Source organism: Pleurodeles waltl, chromosome 3_1, assembly GCF_031143425.1.
Source record: "Pleurodeles waltl isolate 20211129_DDA chromosome 3_1, aPleWal1.hap1.20221129, whole genome shotgun sequence".
Lineage (NCBI taxonomy): Eukaryota > Metazoa > Chordata > Amphibia > Caudata > Salamandridae > Pleurodeles > Pleurodeles waltl.
The window spans coordinates 1,934,260,668-1,934,281,081 of NC_090440.1; the positions used below are offsets into that span (position 1 = coordinate 1,934,260,668).

General features: G+C 45.9%; 1 long non-coding RNA gene across 1 annotated transcript in view; it reads left to right on the forward strand.

The window, feature by feature from the left end:
• Positions 1–20,414, forward strand: part of LOC138283483 (uncharacterized) — a 42,336-nt gene that overhangs the window by 8,150 nt on the left and 13,772 nt on the right. Inside the window, exon 2 of the long non-coding RNA XR_011201267.1 lies at positions 19,648–19,720. This is a non-coding gene — a long non-coding RNA (uncharacterized lncRNA). The remainder of the gene's footprint in view (positions 1–19,647; positions 19,721–20,414) is intronic.

A 20,414-nucleotide genomic window follows, 5' to 3' on the forward strand; every position in this document is an offset into this window, starting at 1 on the left:
CACAATCTACAATAATTAGAGTAAATGATGTCCAATGGAAAAAGAACAATAGTCTCTTTGTTTAGGCAGTAGGGGCCAGATGTAGCAAAAAAAATTTGCGACTTGCAAATTGCGAGTCATACCGACTCGCAAATTGCAACTCGCAAAATAGTATGCAGAAAGGTGTCTCAGACACCTTCTGCGACTCGCTATGGAGTCGCAAAGACCCACCTCATGAATATTAATGAGGTGGGTTGCAAATTGCGACCCCATAGCGAGTCCCTGCACTCACAGGGATGGTGGCCTGCTGGAGACAGCAGACCTCCATGTCTGTGACTGCTTTTTTTAATAAAGCAGTTTTTTTTTTAAATTGCAGCCCGTTTTCCTTAAAGGAAAACGAGTTGCAATTCAAAAAAATAATGAAACCATTTGGTTTCATTTTTTCAGAGTAGGCAGTGGTCCATTGGACCACTGCCTGCTCTGAAAAAAATATTTTCAGCGACATTCACAAAGGGGACCCATGGCGACCCCTTCCCGTTTGCGAATGCGTTACCACCCACTTCAAGTGGGTGGTAACTGCGAGTTGGTTTGCGACCGCTTTCACGGTCACAAAGCAACTCAGCATGGCGATGCGGTCACAAATAGGAAGGGAACACCCCTTCCGATTTGCAAGTCGGATTCACATTTTGCGAGTCGGTACCGACTCGCAAAATGTGAATCTGCATCGCAATGGCCGTTTTGCATGTCGCAAACTGCGTTTTTCGCAGTTTGCGACATGCAAACCGGTTGCTACATCTGGCCCTAGGTTCCAGCACAAATCCTTCCAGAACGGCAACTCCAGAGCTTGAGAATCCAAAAGAATTCACAAACAAGTAGTGTTCACTACCCAAAATACCAGAAGTCCAACTCTGGAACAATACATTAATTCCACAGACGAAGCCAGAAGCGGTGAAGGAGTTGGCTTGGATGATGTTGAAAAGCATTGACAGACTGTCAGCTTCTTCCTTATACTGCAGACAAGAGTGCCACTCCCGCTGGAAATCTCACAAATCAACATATTTTTTTCCAGTTGCTAACTCCCACTGCCTCTGATGCCACTTACTGGGAGCAGGTATATAACATAAGTTAAGGGTATGCCCGGCGCTAGTGCAGTTCTGGGCAACAGTGATACGCCATCTATTTCATCTCTCGGGGTAAGATGGCAAGGTTACATCTTGCTTTATAGACTTTGCCCTTTTGCTGGTAGTTCATTCCATCACACATTTGGAAGGCCCATACCCCGTTGGCCATCATTTGGCATTCAACAGTTCTCTTTGGACAGGCTAAGCATGCACACTGCTTTGTCGGAAAGAGCAGCAGCGGCTTCTCCGCTATGGCGAAGGAGTGTCGCCCTCCCTTCGAAGCCAACAGCTGCAAAATGTTTACAGTAATATGATACTAACCTATGTTCATTATCATTTCATTGAAAAAAGGGTGGGGCCATGTGGCGTGACAGGGACAGGGCTTTCTCCAACCCTGTACAGTGTTGCATGGTTGGCGACAGTAGGCCGAGGCTTCCGCTCTGCCTCGGAACACCCTGGCTGGGTGCTCCATCCAATCCTAATGCTGCTTTCATGCTTCCAGCAGCATGAAAGCAGAATTAGGATTGCCCGCAGGGCAGGTTGGGACCATGTGCCTGCTGTGAGGATCGAGGAGCGGAGTGGCGCAGCAGAGGCAGCGAGGGAGGTACTTTTTTAAAATTATTTTTTTTGTTTGTCGTTTCCTCTACCTCCCACCACGTGCCGCATCGCCCCTCCCTTACCCCCCACCCTGCAAGCCGTGACCGGGAAATAGGCTTGGGCCTCTAGTAAGTACCCACTCTCGCTAAGCTGGAATGAACTTGTTGAAACTTTTCACATCTAGGCCACACATCTTGAGTGTGCTGACATGGTTTAATTCCCTTCTGTGGTGCACTCCTAGCTTTCCCCCTGCTCTTCATCACATGAGATCAGTCGCTCCAACCCCCTCCCCTCGATTTACTTCACAACCCACAGAAAACTCCTGTGTATCCTTATTTTGGGGTCCCTAAATCACCCTGTGGTTGATCACTTTTTGCTCCCCACTTATGAACTGCGCTTACAGCCTCCAAACCTATTTTGCTCTCTAAAACCCCTACATTTGATTATATAGCTCTGTTGTCAGCGCATATTTTGACTACTTATATTTACAATGTCTGAACTCACTCACAATAGTTAGATTTTGTTCTACTGATTGTTTTTCTTTCATATTCTCCAAAGACGAGCAAATTTCGCTATAATGACAGCACTGCCAATCGGGCGGTCCTAGCATTCTTAACATCACCAAGGACAATGTCGTGAAACATCCTTCTTCACTGTAATGTGTCCAGATGTGACTTTCTTTATTGTTTCTGTCTCTCTGTCTCTCGCTCTCTCTCCCTCTCCCCCAAGGAGATTGGAGTGGACTTTACACCAGGAAGTCCTGCAGGAATGAGCAGACAAAATGACCCTCTGTGGTGATGTTAATCAATGCATTGTTGTTTATTGAAAGTATGCACTGGTGTCCCCACAGTTGCCTGACAAATGTCCAAAGGAAGAATGCCTTAAGGTGAACAGTAATAATGGCCTTTGCTCAGACCAAATGAGGTCAGTAGGATCCTCTCTGTCTAATGCACAACACAATTTGATTTCTGAACCAGCTTTCTTTTCTTTTCACCATCAAACTCAACAAACAGCTGATCATGCACCCTGCAGTCCTTAGTGCTATCAATATAGAAGCAAAAGGCACTCTGTAGATCCATCTGGTTTGGCCACTCCTCTTCAAATAGACAAAGGGAAGAAAAGAACATAGTAAGTGTGATGGACTGCGCCATGAGAAAAGGTGACTGACGCTCTTTTGAGAACTGATGGCTGAACTGACAAGACGTGCATCTCACTAATAAAACAAGTGATGACAATGTGAAACACAGTTTTCAGAATCGAGGCTCTTAGAGTACAACTATGAAAAGGCTTCAAAGGGGCATACATAAAGAATAGTTGAACCAAATTGAGATCCTTTCATAGCGTAATGAATGGAGCAGTGGGAAACCTATTTGAAATCCATTTCCGAAACTTGTCATAGTTTGAATAGTTTGATTAATGAGGATTGTTCAGGCAAATGAAGGAAGGATGTAAGGGTCTTAAGAGAGCCCACAACAAAGACACTTAGGGCCAACTTTAAGCGAGCTTGCACTAAAGCCTCGCTGAACCAAAGATAACATGAACAAACGTTTATCAGACAACCTAGCTGGCAAACTGTCATCCCACATCCTTTCTTACCAGGCAATAAACGTGGGCCAGCAGCCCAAATACATTGATTTGTTGGAAAGGAATGAGCAGCAAAAAAGACAACTAGTACTTGACACAGTACATCAGAGCTCCTCAGTTGATTCTGCTTAATATCTACACATGAATGTGTAATGTGTAAATTGTGGCGGTTAGGCTGCAGCATTCTGCATTTTTTCTGGGACAGTAAGTCTGCCTGAAGAGGAAACCAGAGTGGAGGGCAGCTGCACAGTGTCATTCAAAGTACCTGGCTTACCTGGCCCTATCTGGGGCCACCAGAGTCCATTATGCCCCATTTTAGATATAGATGCAAATGATCCACCTACTCCTCATCATCCACATTATGTGGAACATGTTGGAGGTCCTGAATGACACCCAGATCCAATCTAAAGACATCTTCCATCCTCTAGAAGCACAGTTGACAAAGCGCGGAACTGTCCCTAGCATTTATGTTGCAAATCATATACCACAACATAGGATCTAGTTGAAGATGATTCCACATCCAAAACAGGTTGGTGACAGATCTGGAGCTGGTGTTTCTGAAAACGTAGGATGAACCGATGGAGGACTAGAAGTCAGAGCTGTACCAAAGGAGTTAATGCATGGCCCAGTACTATTGGTGGAGCGACCTGACTTCAACAGGGATCAGTCTGCACCAGGGGGCAGCACACTAGTAGAAAGTGCAGCTGTAGGCCCTGCAAGTTCCATAGGGCTAAAAGGTGAACCAGCGGGAGCCAGAAGGAGCTTAAATATTTGAAGCATGGAATCTCAAAGGCTTTAACTTGCTGTAGAGTTGAAAATAGCCTGGGGAACTTGAGGCACAAGGACTCGTAAGCTCTATGTCATTCCAAGGACCACATTTGGTTTATCCAGGAACATTTAATTTATGCATTAATAATGTTTATTTGAACACATTACTCTCTAGATAACCTGGTAAAAAGAGAACAAGATCTTCCAAAACAGGATACAAACCCTCACCCACATTTGATCATTGGATTGCTCCTTGTCAGCACCTTTTTACTCATCCTGAGCTCTTGGAGTCGTTTGCATCAGAAATTTGGTGTTAAATGGCCATTGATACAAATTTGCTTAAAGTAAAATTTTTCTGATGGATACACCTACCTGTGGATTCCTCACCTAATGAATTCTCAAAATGCGACAGCATGCAACGGAAATTTTCTTCCCAGCTCTGCACGTCGACGAGGACGTCACAACTGCCCGACTCCCACGCAACACCGTCTGACGTCATCGAGGCAATAAGAGGTCCTCACCGGCGTGCTGATGTCAGTTCCCTTTTTTCCGTGCCTTCGGAGTAACGTTTTTTTGGGGAGCTACTATTTCTCGGAGGTGATACTTTGTAGTAAAAATGTCTCCCCCTCGGAAGTCCGGCTTCAAGCCTTGTAGGGAGTGCGGGGGGCGTATGTCGGTGACGGACCCACATAATGACTGTTTATGGTGCTTGAGCTCCGAGCACGAAATGGAGGAGTGTGGTTCATGCCAATAGATGAACCCAAAGGTGCTCAAAGAGCGTGAAGCCAAGCTGTTTTTGGCTAAATCAAAAAAGAAGGAAAAGCACCGACATCGGAGGTCGTCCTCGAAATCTTCAAGGTCTCATAAGAGACGGCGTCGTCATGACTCTCGGCGTCGGCATGATTCCCGATGTCGTTTGGAGAAAGACCAATCCCATTCGAGATCTCCATCTGCTCGGCGTTGTATGACGTGGGAGGTCAGCCTGACAGTGATGCCTCAGCCACAAAGCCCTCAGACTTCTCCGGCACTGTCGGATTTTGAAGTGGACGAGCCTCGCCAGAGTCCTGGCTTCTCGCCTGCACAGTCAGAAGTCGCAAGAATATTCAGTGCCGACGCTGCAGAGGTATCCTGCTTTCCCGGCTCCAGGTGCGGATCTGGCGGCATTCTTAAATGCGATGTACAGCATCTTCAGCTGCATGGCCCCTGGCGGTGCACCGGCTGGTCACTCAGATCCATTGGCTTTTGGGTTGGGCATTCTGGCTCCATACAAGCCGACGCCATTCATGCCCTTCTGTCCAGTAGAGGGTGCTGGTCCGGCGCCGGTGCCTTTGACGTCGCTGAGAAGACCTTCGCCGCCAGTGGCTTCTGCTGATCGGGTGGCGCCGTTGACTTTGCCACGGCTCCAATCGACGCCGGCAAAGAAGGCTCACCTTTCCATGGCACCGATGGATCCGGCGTCGGAAGAATCCAAAGATCAGCGTCAGCCGAAGTCGTCGACATCGGCTAATTCCATATTGACGCAGAGGATAGAGGCCAGGTTGCGCTCGAGGAGGAAGTTTCTGAGGCTATTGGAGGAGCAGTAGTATCAGAGGCAGCTCCTGGAGGAAAGAGAGATCGCAGAGCCCCTGGGGGACTTTCAGGGTTTGGACTCTGCCAGCAGTCTCAATACTTCCCCAGAATGGGACTTAGCTTCTCCAGGCGAGTTTACTGAAGAGGCTACTTCATTCCACTCAGTAGTGAGGAAGGCAGCAGACTTTCTAGATCTCTCGCTACCTGCAGCTGAGGTGAAAACCAATATCCTCACGGAAGTGTTACACCCAACTTAGAGCCACTCCTTCCTTTTAATGAGGCTCTCACTGAAACGATTTTTGAGGTTTGGAGAAAACCAGTGTCTTCAAATGCATTTAGCAGATCAGTGGCGAGGAGATACAGAGTGGCCCCTGGAGACCCGGGCTTCCTCTCTAGGCATCCGACTCTGGAGAGTCTGGTGGTTCAGGCCTCCTGCTCCTCGCGCTCAGCTCTTGGATCCTGCACTGGGGCTCCGTCGGACAGGGAATCAAAAAGGATTGAGCAGTCGGCCAAAAAGATCTTCTCTTAATGCAGTATGGCACTGAAGTCAGCTAACGCACTTGTGTTTTAGGAAGGTATATCCATGCCTTGATGGATATGGCTAAGGCTGAGATGCCGGATTTGCCCCAGGACATGCGGGGTCTTTTGACTGATGCTCAAGCGGCAGCGACTCAGGTCATTCAGTCAGGGTTAGATACTGCGGATTTGGTGGCCAGAGCAATGGGAAAGTCCATTGCAACCAGGAGACATGCTTGGTTGAGATTGTCTGGTTTTTCATCTGATGTGCAAACAACTCTTTTAGACTTGCCATTTGATGGGGACAAACTATTTGGTTCTAAAGCTGACTCTGCCTTAGAGCGCTTCAAGGAGAGCAGGGCTACTGCTAAGTCCCTAGGTTTGCAGGTTTCAACCACCACCCCATTCAGATCATTCAGAAGGTTCCGGGGGTTTGGAAGAGGCTCTCCCTTTGGGGGGAGACTCCAGCTTGCAGGCCAACAACCACCTACGCTTCCCTATAGGTAATTTAGAAGGAGGGGTAGAGTTTGAACCAGAGGGGCCACACAGCAGCACCCTGCCTCTTCCTCTTCCTCTGGGGGGTTGGGGGGGGGTGCAACAGGGAAAACAGCCTTAGTCCTCCGTCCATTCCATCCTATACTTCTCCTGTAGGGGGAAGGTTGTTTCATTTTCTCCGCATGTGAAAGCTGATCACATCGGATTCCTGGGTCATCAATATTGTGGAGAAAGGTTATGCACTTCCCTTTCTGGAGTTTCCCCCTTCCATCCCTCCCCGTCCCTCCTTTTGCACAGAAGACCATCTCCTGTTGTTACAACAGGAAGTTCAGACCCTATTGTCAAAAGGTGCAGTGGAGCTGGTTCCAGAGCAGGAAAGGGGTCAGGGTTGTTATTCGAGATATTTCCTGATCCCCAAGAAGGATGGTCGGTTGAGGCCTATCCTAGACCCGAGGGTTTTGAACTAGTTCCTAAAGCACGAGAAGTTCAAAGTGCTGACCCTAGCGCAGGTGCTTTTGGGGTTGAACGAAGACGATTGGATGGTGTCTGTCGACTTGCAGGATGCTTACTTCCATATCCCTATTCTCAAGTCACACAGGAAGTATCTCCAGTTTGTGGTGGGGTCGCAACACTATCAGTTTGCGGTCCTTCCTTTTGGTCTTACTTCCGCGCCTCGAGTCTTCACGAAGGTGATGGCGGTGGTTGCAGCACATCTCAGGAGAATGGGGATATTGGTATTCCCTTACCTGCATGATTTGTTGATTAAAGCCAAGTCTCCAGAGCTCGTGCTGCTTCACCTGCAAATGACAACGCAGTTGTTGTTCGACCTGGGCTTTTCGGTAAACGTGCCCAAGTCTCACCTGAAGCCCTCTCAACGCCTCCTGTTCATAGGGGCAGTACTGGACACAACATTGAATCGGGCCTTTCCTCCGCCTCAGCGGATTCAGGACATTCAGGCATTGATTCCAATGTTTCAAAGTGGAGCGGTCGTTCCAGTCCTCAAGGTCCTTCGTCTGCTCGGTCTGTTCGCCTCATGCATTCTGTTGGTCACTCATGCACGCTGGCACATGAGGGCTCTTCAGTGAGGCCTCCGCAGGCAGTGGTTTCAACACAAAGGGGATATCGAGGAGTCGATAAAGATCTCGAGAGACATTGCAGCGGATCTACGATGGTGGGCTGTGGACGACAATCTTTCCAAAGAAAGGCCGTTTTCACTGCCGCCTCCAGTGGCCACGGTGATAACGAATGCTTCCACTCTAGGGTGGGGAGCTCATCTGGGGGATCTGGAGATCAAAGGCCGTTGGTCTCCATTGGAACAGATGTTTGATATCAATATGATGGAATTGTGGGCGATACGTTTAGCTCTCAAGGCCATCCTCCCCTCCCTTCGTAGTCAGTTGGTCCAGGTTCTGACGGACAACACTACCGCGATGTGGTACATCAACAAGCAGGGAGGAGTAGGGTCGCACCTTCTCTGCAGAGAGGCTCTACTGCTCTGGTCCTGGGCACAGGACCATCAGATTTGCGTGGTAGCAAACCATCTGGCACGAGTTCAAAACGTATGTGCAGACAGTCTCAGACGGCACTTCTCAGCCGATCACGAGTGGCGTCTCCATCCGGACCTGATCCCTTACATCTTCCGGATGTGGGGATTTCCTCAGATAGACCTTTTTGCCACTCGGGAGAACGCACACTGCCCATCGTTCTGCAGCCTCCAGTATCCAGTGCAAGGGGTGTTGGGGGACGCTTTTCAGAGGTCCGAGCATGGCCAGATGCTTTACGCATTTCCCCCCATACCCTTGATTCCTGGGGCTCTAAGGAAAGTTCGCCAAGACCGGGGCAAGTAATCTTAATGGCTCCTGATTGGCCAAGAAGAGTGTGGTACTCAGGTCTTCTCCAACTCTCACTGAGTCCTCTGCTCCATCTCCCTCACAGGGCAGACCTCCTCTCGCAGTCGCAGGGGCAGGTTCAACACCCCCACCTCCAGAGTCAGCACCTACTCTCCTGGAGATTGAACGGGGCAATCTGAGTTCCTTTTCTCTCCCGCTGGATGGGGTGGACGTTATTTTAATGGCCAGAGGACACTCCACCAAATCGATCTATGCTGGTGGATGGGCAAAATTTGTGGCCTGGTGGGAGAGAAGCAAATTGATCCCTTAAAAGCCTATTTGTCTGATGTTCTGTTGTTTGCTTTTACTTTAGCAGAGAAGGGTTGTGCAGTTGCGACTGTCAAGGGCTATTTGTCGACGCTGTCAGCCTTTCTTTGCCTTCCGGATCAACCTTCCTTGTTCAAATCACCTATAGTTGTTCGGTTCTTGAAAGGCCTAACTAATAAATATCCTCCCACTCACTTTCTCATGCCTCAGTTGGATTTAAATCTGGTTTTGACTTTTTCAATGGGTTCACTGTTTGAACCTATGCATTCTTGTTCTTTAAGGTTGTTGGTCTTATAGGCAGTTTTCCTTGTTGCTATCACGTCTGCTAGGCGTGTGAGTGAGCTTCAGGCTCTTAGTGTCAAACCTCCCTTTACATCATTCTATGCTGACAAAGTGGTGCTGAGAACCATGGCGGCTTTCCTTTCTAAGGTTGTTACTCCTTTCCATGTGGGGCAGTCTATTACTCTTTCATCCTTCTATCCTCCTCCTCATCCTTCAAAAGAGGAGGACAGACTCCATCGCTTAGACCTGAGAAGGGCTCTCAGTTTCTATGTTGATAGAACAAAGGATTTTCATTTGGATGACCAACTCTTCGTTGGATATGTGGGCAAGATGAAAGGCAGAGCTGTTCATAAAAGAACCAAATCCAGGTGGGTCATTCTTTGCATTAAGATCTGTTATTCATTAGTAAAGAAGATTCCTCCTGAGGGTATTAGAGCTCATTCTACAAGGGCTAAGTCTTCCACTTCAGCTTTGGCTAGAGGTGTTCCTGTAGTAGATATTTGTAAAGCAACAACTTGGGGATCTCTTGGTGAGACTAGTCAGGCACCCACCTCCGAGTGCAGCACTGCTTTGGGACTCTATTCATAAGGTGAGGACTCCACAGGTAGTTGTATCCATCAGAAGAACAGGTTACTTACCTTCAGTAACGCTTTTTTTGGTGGATACACTAGCTACCTGTGGATTCCTCACAGTCCCACCCACCTACCCATTGCCTGTCTGGTCATACCAAGACTTTTCTCATATAAATGTATATATGTTTTGATTATTTTTTATATTAATAAATGTTGTGCTTGTATTGCATCCATATGTATATATGTGCTATCGTGAGGTCGGTTTTCACCTGTTTGCCTCAAAGGCACGTCAAAAAGGGTGAAACTGACGTCAGTACGCCTGCGAGGGCCTCCTATTGCCACAGTGACGTCAGACGGAGTCACGTGCGGAGCCGTGCAATTGTGACGTCCTCGTTGATGTGGAGAGCTGGGAAGAAAATGTTCCGTCGAATGCTGGCGCATTGGGAGAATTCATAAGGTGAGGAATCCACAGGTAGCTAGTGTATCCACCAGAAAAAGTGTTACCGAAGGTAAGTAACTTGTTCGTTTGAGCACTTATATTGATGACTAACGCATCCATAGGCTTCCCTTAGAACCATAAACCCTAACTGTCTATATATCATATTAGGTTACCTTCACCTTCTGAAAAAACAGATAAACAGTTCCTTACCTGTATTAAACTAGAGCACGTCCCAGAATCCTATGGAAAAATCACATTAACAGCGTAGGTATACTCGTTTAAAGTGGAGCATAAAAGCACATAGCCTCCTTGTCCTATTTTCCTTAGTACTGTTCTTCTTTGCCCTCGTTCTCCTGGAGTCAGCTCTTTTGGTTGTGTTGTTCTGTCCCTGGGTCCCAGTCTCAGTCCTCTTGGCCCTGGTCCAGTTCCTCGAGCTTACAGGCCTGTTTCAGTTCCTGGCTCTTCTTACTCCTCCTAATCCTTCTGACACTGGTCATCTTGGTGCAGGTGCCCTTGTTCCTTTTGGTTTTCTTTGCCCTGGTCCTCTTGGTCTTGGTCCTTCTGTCACTGGTCCCCTATTCAATGTCCTTGTTGTCCTAGCCGGCTTGGTCTTCCTGGTTTTGGACCTTCTGATCTTTCTGTCTCTACTCCTCCTGTTCCTGTTGATCCTCCTATTCCTTGACCTCCTGGTCTTAGTCTTGCTTGTCTTCCTGACCTTGGTCTTCTTGGTACTAATCCTTCTGGTCTCCTGATGATCCAGTTCTCCCTCCCTCACTCTCCCAGGTCAGTTAGGTGCCATCTTCAACTTATTACAAAGGTTTTTTCTTTATCCTTCTTTACCTGCTTCCAAATGTTTATGCTGGAGTCGTGATATGAACAACAGAAAAAAAGAACCGACTAGGGATCACTAGCAACGCCCCTTTTTTATTTGTCAGCACTGAACATCAGCAGGACCCACTTACTCGAAAAACACTGAGGTTAATGCACTTAATGGAGAGATATGTGTAGCACCTCTGGTCACAGCAAAAGGGAGCTCATTAGGAACCCCTTTTATCACCTCTTTATTTTTCCCTTTGTTGGTGCAGAGCTCCAGCAGGATCCACTCACTAAAACCACAAGGGTTATGGCACTTGCCACATACATGTATGTGTTTCACGGTGTTGCAGTCATATGTCAACTGATGTTTAATGTATTAGGTGCAGAGAGATGTGTGCCATGCTCACAGGTTTTGAAGTATCATGAAATGGCATATAGGGTTAATGTGCATGCTTCGGAGTATGCAATATGTAGATCACAGATATGCATTTTATGTAAGATAGATCAGTGATCTGATGGCCTTGTTGCAGAGATCTTGTTGTACCATGAGGGTTACATGTTACAGTCCTAGTAAAATAGGCGAATGAGTAATGTGCCCGCTTTGTACAACTCCATGTAACTTGCAAGGCAAAAGTTTGAAACCTTTCAGGTTTTAGCTCAGTCTTTCGTTACTTAATGTTTGGTACCATGGGTTCAGTTGGGTAGAACCAAACACAAAAAATCATTTTCTATTGTATGCTATAGAAATGGGTGAGTCTGGTTGCACACAAAGACAGGTATACTTGATGCTGTTAGTAGGCATTCACCTCCAAATCTTACATTATACTGAGCTTGGGAAAGACTACAGACTCATTCAGATCATTTTGTCTTTTGTTGAGTGTATACGCTGCTGGTCATGGTGTTAGTCTCCAGCTGTGCTTCAAATGAGGTACATCTAGGACAGCAGGTGTTTTGCATTTGCTTACTCCTGCAGACTATGTCAACATGCACAGTGAATATGTGCAGGCGCCATGGCTATGCCCTAGCACATTCTACCAAAAGAGTCAGGGGAATTATCTTTGGGACCTGCACAGACCCCAGATCTGGTTCAAGAATAGCTACCATATCCCAGAGCTGGTTCAATACTCCATGATTAGAGCAATGTACTGAGATTGTGGCTGCCTTAAGTATGGCGCTATTCTGGGCTGTGTGTGAGTCTTGATGTTGGAGCCATAGTGTGAGCTGGGAATGGATGCACTAAAGCTTCTGAGGTGAGGACTTGAGACAGTGGTCAAGCAATGCTGATCAAGTATTATGGGTGATTAGGACTCACAGAAATATTATGGTTATGAAGAAGCCTGAGGGGCTTTTATGTAAGTTTACAGTTGCTTCTATTTACAGAATGATTTACAAGTAGTATCTTTACAAGTGCGGAGCCTCCGCACATAAAAAGACCAATATTTTTATGTGCGGAGACTCCTCACTCGTAAGTCCATTTAGAATGACAAACAATCGTTAACTTACACAAAGGTGTCAGTTTATATATTTGTGACTCAGGTCCTAAGTGTGTCAGTCTTGGCCAGGAGTGTGGCCTAAGTCTGACACTGCCTCACCTCTTTATCAGCACTGTGGGTGTTTGGAACTCACAGAAAGGTGTCCAGGGCACTGGTGCAATCAGCACTTTTCATTTGGTAGGGATTTTGATTTCTCGCTTGAGACAAAAGTTTGTTGGACAGCCACTGTCTGGCTAGGTCCTCTGCTAAACTAGTACTGTTAGGGCCCTGTCACAAGCTTGCCCTCCACTCGTCTTCTTTAACAAGCATTGGTAAATGCTTTAAGATTCGCCTATGTGATTAATAATAAGCTGTTTTTTGTTTTTAAGTTGTAGCTTGGTGAGCGGTTGTGCAATATAAGTTACTGAAACTCCGTTAAAGTGTTATGACTTGTATATTGAGAAAGGCAATATATTGTGCTGGACACAATGGGGCACATTTACATGAAAGTGTCCTGATGCGTCACTTTTCTTACGTTGCCCATGTCCCACCTAACGACTCCATGGTTGCACCATATTTGTAATATGGCGCACCATGGAGGTCGTTAGGACAATAGTGCACTTTGCTGCACTAGCATCACAAATTTTGATGCTAGTGCAGCAAAGCACAGGGAGGCCCATTGCTTAAAATGGGTGTGTCATTTTAATGCCTGCTCCATGCAGGCTTTGAAAATGACAGAAAAAATGGTGCAGTGAAATGTAAATTTCACTGCAACATTTTTCTGGCCTCCCTGTGTCAGAACACGGCCCCTGCATACATTATGCCTGGCACACGCATAATGTGGTGCAGTGGTGTACAAAGTGGCACAATGCAAACATTGCGCCACTTTGCAAATGTGGCTTGGGAGTAAGGTCTCCTTAACGCCACCTTAGCGTAAAAAAATGGAGCTAGGGCAGCACAAGGTGACTCTAGAGGCTAATAAATATGCCCCAATGTGTCTGGAATTGCCAATATTTTGGCAGGGGCAGCTACCGTTATGCTATGTGTGGACACATTTGTGCTATCATTATGTCAGAGCTGTTCACTGCACTTCCAGCTACAAATGGCCACAAATAGGCCAAGGATGTCCATAATATGTTGCACATTTGCATTATTATGCCAGAGAAGGATCTTTTAATGCCAAGAATGTACAATAAAATGGCAAACATAACTATCAGTATGCCAAAAATGCAAAGTTTATGCCAGGAAGGATTACAACTAGGCTTAGAATGGTCTCAGCATGCCAAGGATAGCAGCAAGAATTCCAGGGTTAGGTAAAGAATGCCTAAACAATTATAGTGGTAGAGTCAGTGTGACCCTAGCAATAATCGCCAATCATAAAATAATTGCGAACTACCGGCCGGCTGTCTGTCTGCCCGAGGAAAACACACCTATGGTGCATATTTTTGTTTTTGTTTTTTGGCAGTGTTTGACAAAGTGTGCAGCTTAGTTGCCAGACTGGATTGAGAGTTAATTAAATGTGAAGATGTTTATGATTTTAGGAAAATATCTGTAATTGGTGGCAAATCCAGCAACTTAGTGTGAAAACACCTGCCTATTGTGATGCATTGTGATACGGTTACTGCGCTATGCGAGGAAGACTGCATGGGATAAGGCAGTCAGATGGTATTGACAGTCACTCAATGTCGTTCCTCAAGCCGTGTCTCTCTGGCAGCGCTGCCACATGGAAAACCCGGGGATGGGCTCAGGCTGAAAGTGAGACTTGGAGAGCGATGCATTCCAAGCTTCGTGAGCAACAACAAGGGGAAGTGAAACATGCTGCATGCAAAACCCGGGACATGACTCAGGGCTGAAAGCGAGGCTTGTAGAACTATGCCTTCCAAGCCTCATGATCAACAACAAGAGGGAGTGAAGCAAAGCTTACCTAGTAAAAATGCAACAGTCACTCGATGCCGTTCCTCAAGCCAAGAGGCGACCTGAAAAAACAAGCGTGCTGGTTCACTTGAAACTGGGATGAACCTCAAACAAGCATTTGCAATGCAATAGGTCTCCCATTTGCAAGTATTAGAGCTATTGGTGTTGTTGATGTTAATGTATTATAACACAAATAGTATTGTGAGCATTTAATAAAATATTTTCTGCAACAATGAAGTGTAATCTCAGAAAATGGTATACTTTTTATTGACATTTTAATTCAAGTTTTGTATCAGTGGGAAAGAAACAGTGCTGTTTGTAAATAATGGATGCCAAAAGAGGGATGAAAAGAGAGAGTGCTATGTAAATAAGAGAAATAGATGAGAGAGAACAAGCGGAAATTCCAAAATGTTTGATTGACAGAAAGTGTTAAAAGGTTATGTGTTGGCGATCGAATTTGTGTATTTCTGTGAGACCATATATGTTTAGTAGAACGCGTGTGTATTATTAATAGCAAGCTAACTGTCTAAACGCATGCTAAATATCTATGTACAGTAATTATGCCTTAGAAATGTAAAATCCCAAAATGTAAACGATCGTACAGTCTGCTATATGTAAACCCGTAAGAAAATATTTAAAAAATAAACGTGCAACCAGGAAATAAATCAAAGCGGCCGCAGCAGGATTGTAATAACATACTACAAACTTCCCCAATTTAATGTTTGTAAATCTATCATTGTGCATACACAACGAGAATTCCACCCTCGCAGTGCTCTATTCACGAAAAAGTCTGAAATTACTAACCGAAAGTGAGCCAAAAGTCGGAAGTAGTGCGAATGTGTGAAAAAACAAAGGAGGACCCAGATAAGATACCACTCCTCTTCGAAGCAAAGAAAATTAGCATACTTGTAATGTCAACATCCTGACCCACACATGCTGGATACATTCCTGATATAGATCTTTATAGCTATGCTAAATCTCTCCATTTGGCAGGTAAGCAAACTCTTCAGCAACTCATAAACAAACTACAGACCTCTGTCTGCTCACTAAAGAAGCTTTGTTTGTTTTCTGGCTAAATAGCTTTTCTGTGCCTTTAAGAATCCGAAAGAATTCAGTCATTACTGGCCTTTAACTTGATGCTACTAAATAATATTTTAGAAACAGGCACAGCTAAACGTTAACCGCTTTTATGTGTAGCTGTGCCAAAGTAAAATACAAGTGGACATTAGCACTTGTAAGCTTTTAAATGCCAAAACATCTCAAAATATTAAGAAGGCACAACTAAGCCTGTACTGGCCATGTTGTAAAATGTGTCAGTGTATAATTAAAACTACGTTAACACTGTAATAAATTGTCAATTTAAAGAACGAAAATTCAGCCTTAAATGGCTTCGAAGTAAGTACTAACACTACAGGTACATATTCGTGTGTAAAGACAAATAAGCGCAGCAGTATGAAGGTTATAAACTCGAATAAAGTAAATGTAACTGAATGATAACTGTGATTAATATACCGGTGAAATATTAAAATTAAACCCAATAAATCAAGTGAACATTTGTCTATATTTAATAGCGTTTCAAATTTGAGTAACAAAATAAATTTACCAAAACACCACATGCAAGCTAATATGCGCCCTGCTGTATTGAAGTACTTTTTTCACTGTAGCAAACAAACGAACAAAATCCTCAAAATATGCACCTAAAACAACACTGTAATGTTGAGAAATACATTCGTTCTCAATGTGTCTGTGAGTGCTGTGCTACCACAGAGTACGTGTGGGGAAAAGAGAGGACTTCTATGTGTAGTGTATTTGTCTAACAAAGTGTATGTGACCCAAAGCATGAATATGTTAGGATGTGAAATAAAAATGCACTTACATTTAGCTTAATGTCGCCGCAAAGTTATTATGCACGTAAACTTTGCTTAATGTCGCGCTGGAAAGTAATTATGCACGTAAACTTTGCTTAATGCCGCCGCAATGGGATGAAATATGTAAATTGTGCAAACAGTACCTAACAATTAGGCACGTTTAAATATAACCAAAAGAATCAAACACCCGCACTGCTATCTTTAAACACGTTAAATTAAGCACGCTGAAAAATAACCAAAAGAATCAAACACCCGCACTGCTATCTTTCAACACGTTACATTAAGCACGTTTTAAAATAACCACAAGAATCAAACACCCGCACTGCCATCTTTCAACACGTTAAATTAAGCACGTTTTAAAAAAAATAACCACAAGAATCAAAACACACGCACTGCTATCTTTACACGCGTTAAAAATAAGCCCTGCTTAAACACACTAATCGCTAAAATGCCAGGACACAAAGTAAGAAAAAAAAGTTCCACACACATATAACAAACGAACCGGTGTAATAAGATTGTACTTGGTCGCTGCGCTTTGGGAGGGATAATCCAAAAGAAGGCATGCCAAATGCATGCCAGAAACCAATAGCGACAACAGAATTAGATTACAAAAAGCACACAGCCAATAAAAAGCCAGTAGGTGGGCATTGAGCCCACATAGCAATTACAACAGTCCGAGAGACAGCGCATGCGCGCTGCCTAGGCTCGACCTAAAAATGATAACTGTCTCGCTGGCAGCGCTGCCATAAACTTGAAAGAAAGTACCATAAAGCAGATTAACACAGTACTTGGCCGATTGGGGACTGATAAGAAAAACACCCAGAGGAGCAACAGGAAATAGTATGCTGCAGCCAATCGAAATGGTGGAAAAGTAAATGGCAAGCACACGAACCAATGAAAAGTGAGGCGGTATGTAAGCCCCTTTTAAGATTTATATTAAATACAATAGATTTCACAAGCAGAGTGCAATCGCTGTGCAGACAAAAGCTAAAAATGGCACTGCTGAGCAGTGCTTACTTTGTAAAGTAATGAGTGCTGGTGTCTAAAGCTCTGGTGAGAAGCTTGGTTGACGCTCTTAAATGTCAGTGCACCGAATACCAAGGCTGCTTCATCTTAAATTCTGGTCAGGCCTGTTTCTGCACTGCCAGACACTCCCTGCCTCTTTATCTCACTCTTGCAGGTTCCTCCTTTCTCCCCTGGAAACATTGTTTCTGAATACAACTACCTGTGGATTCCTCACCTTATGAATTCTCCCAATGCACCAGCATTCGCTGAAAAAGTTTATTCCCTGCTCTCCACGTCAACGAGGACGTCACAATTGCACGGCTCCGCATGCGACTACGTCTGACGTCACCGTGGCAATAAGAGGTTCTTGCCGGCGTACTGACATCAGTTTCCTTTTTTCCGTGCCTTTGACGCTAACGGTTTTCTCCTGGCTCTCGGGGAGCTACTGTTTCGAAGGTGTCTTTTTGTCTCTAGTTACAATGTCTCCTCCTAGAAAGTCAGGGTTTAAACCTTGTCATGAGTGCGGGGGTCATATGTCGGTCACGGACCCTCATGATGACTACTTATGGTGTCTAAGTTCGGCACATGACATGGAGGAGTGTGTGTCCTGTCAAAGGATGAATCCGAAGGCGGTGAAGGAGAGAGATGCCAAACTCTTTTTGGCTAAGGCGAAGAAAGGACACAGACTGCGTCATTCGTCTAGAGGTCGTTTACGATCCAGGTCTCCATCTAGATGGCGTTGAGCGACGTGGGAGCGACGTGGGAGGTTAGTCCTATGGTGACCCCACAGCCTCAAAGTCCTCATGCTTCTCCGGCGAATCGGTCTTCGAGGTGGTTGCACCCCAAGAGAGTCCTCGCTTTTCACCTAGGGTGCAGGATTCTGATGACCAGCCGACCCAAGTGCTGCAGGAATATCAGCGGTATTCTGCCTTCCCTGCTCCGGGAGCGGATCCGGCGGCATTCTTGAATGCCATGTTCAACATGTTTAATGCTATGGCCCCTGCTGGTGCACCGGCTGGTCCCACAGGTCCTTTGGCATTCTCCTTGGGCTCTCCGTTCATGCCTTTTTATCTGGTATTGCCTCATAGGCCTACGGCGCCGATGACATCGCCTTATAGGCCTGCGGTGCCGATGACGTTGCCTCATACACAGTCGATGCCGGTGACGGGACCTCATAAGTCCACAGCGCTGATGGGATCAGCTCCGGTGCCATATGGATCCCGATTGGATCGTATTGTGTCTCCTTCTTCTCCTGGTCCACGCCTATCGGTCCTGAAGCCGGTGTCGTAGACGTTGGCTAACTCTATGTCGACGCCAAGGTTGGAGGCCAGGTTGAGGTCGCGGAGGGGAGCACCGAGGATCTAAGAAGAACAGGAGTACCAGAGACAGCTGCTGGAAGAAGGAGAGATTGCTGAGCCCTTGGGGGAATATCAGCGCCTAGGCTCAGCTAGTGGGCTGGACACTTCCCCTGAGTGGGATCCTTCATCTCCAGGGGAGTTTACAGAGGAAGCGGCCTCTTTCCATTCTGTGGTCAGGAAGGTGGCAAATTTCTTGGACCTTCCATTGCCGGCTGCTGGGGTTAAAACGAACATTTTGACCAAGGTCCTTCATCCTTCTTCGGCTTCAGCAGAACCCTTGCTTCCATTTAATGATGCTCTTATGGAGCCTATATTGGAGGTTTGGAGGAAGACTGTGACATCGCCAGCTGTAAACAGATCTGTTGCAAGATGGTACACGGTGGCTCTGGGGGATCTGGGACTTTTATCGCAGCATCCGGCTCCAGAGAGTTTAGTGGTCCAGGCCTTATGTTCGGCTTGTTCTGCACCAGGCTCCTTCCCTGTTACTCCTTCGGACAGAGAGTCCAAGAGGATGAAGCAATCAGCCAGGAAGACTTTTTCATCCTGCAGTATGGCCCTAAAATCGTCCAATGCTACCTGTGTGTTTGGTAGATATGTGCACGCCCTGATGGACACGGCTAAAGCTGTAGTTCCTGACTTACCGCAGGATATACAGGGGCAGTTCAGTGAGCTCCTGTCAGACACTCAAGCTGTGGCAAAGCAGATCATCCAGTCTGGTCTGGATACTACAGACTCAGTGGCCAGGGCGATGGGTACTTCAATCGCTACCAGGAGGCATGCGTGGCTGAGGTCTTCTGGCTGTCCTACACATATCCAGACCCTTTTATTGGACCTGCCTTTTGACGGAGAAAAGCTGTTTGGGGCCAAAGCTGACTCTGCCTTAGAGCGCTTCAAGGACAGTAGGGCCACAGCAAAGTCTTTGGGTCTACAGGCTTCCACTATGTGGTGGGTTCTTTCACTGTGAATATAGATGACGCTCTTAGACGAAAAGGATGATTTGATAATTTATTAAGTGTGTTTTCTTATATTCTTATTGAGGCTTTTTATAGGTCTTTTTTGTTTCTGCTCTTCTCAAACCTTTCTTTGTTCTTCTGGCTTGTCTTTATTTCTCTTTATTTTCTTTCTTTATTTCTTAGGTATGGACCGGTTTGTAGAGAAGAGCAGCGTTGGTGACATTCCCCGGGGAAGAGAGAGGAAAAGATAAGAAAGGTAAGGGTCTTGTTTTTCAGACCTTTTTTTATTTTGAGGATAGGGGCTGTGGGATTTTCACCAAAAGAAAAAAACAATAGCGACCTCCCAGTGAATAGGCTTAAAAAGAAATGATCTATGCTCTTTTGGGAAAAGAAAACAAGCTTCTTGGGAGTGAAGACACAAAAGAGTCAGGGTTCTCTGGTTTTAACCCAGCATCAAAACTCATATTTCCTTCCTATCTGAGAGCGGTATGAGAAGAAAGGAAGAGAAATCCCAGGAAAAAAAGTTGAAATCCCCAGTGACTAAAAGGAAAACTAAATGAATGAAACGGATGTGGAGAATAAGGAGCTATAAACCCCTTTTACCAATAGTATCCCAAGGGGTTTAGTATGCAGGCATGTACCTGCGAAAGCCACGTCCCTCCTGGGACGTGGCTGGCATTATGGCGTGAGGAGTTGTTCTCCGGTAATTCTTCTTGAGGAGTCGGTCCAGGTGTCGCCGTCTCCGCTCCTCTTTCTCCTGTTCCGTCTTCCTAGTTTGGCGTCTCCGTCCATCTTCTGCTCGTCAGTGGTGGGCGTGCGTGCGGGATCCTGGAGTTCCGGTGAGTTAAATCTGACACCCGGGTCGTCGGCAGATGGCGTGACTTCCGGGTGCAGGAAAGTGCCCCTGGGGGACTGTTTTGCACGTCCCCGGGGAACAGTCTGTAGTGGAG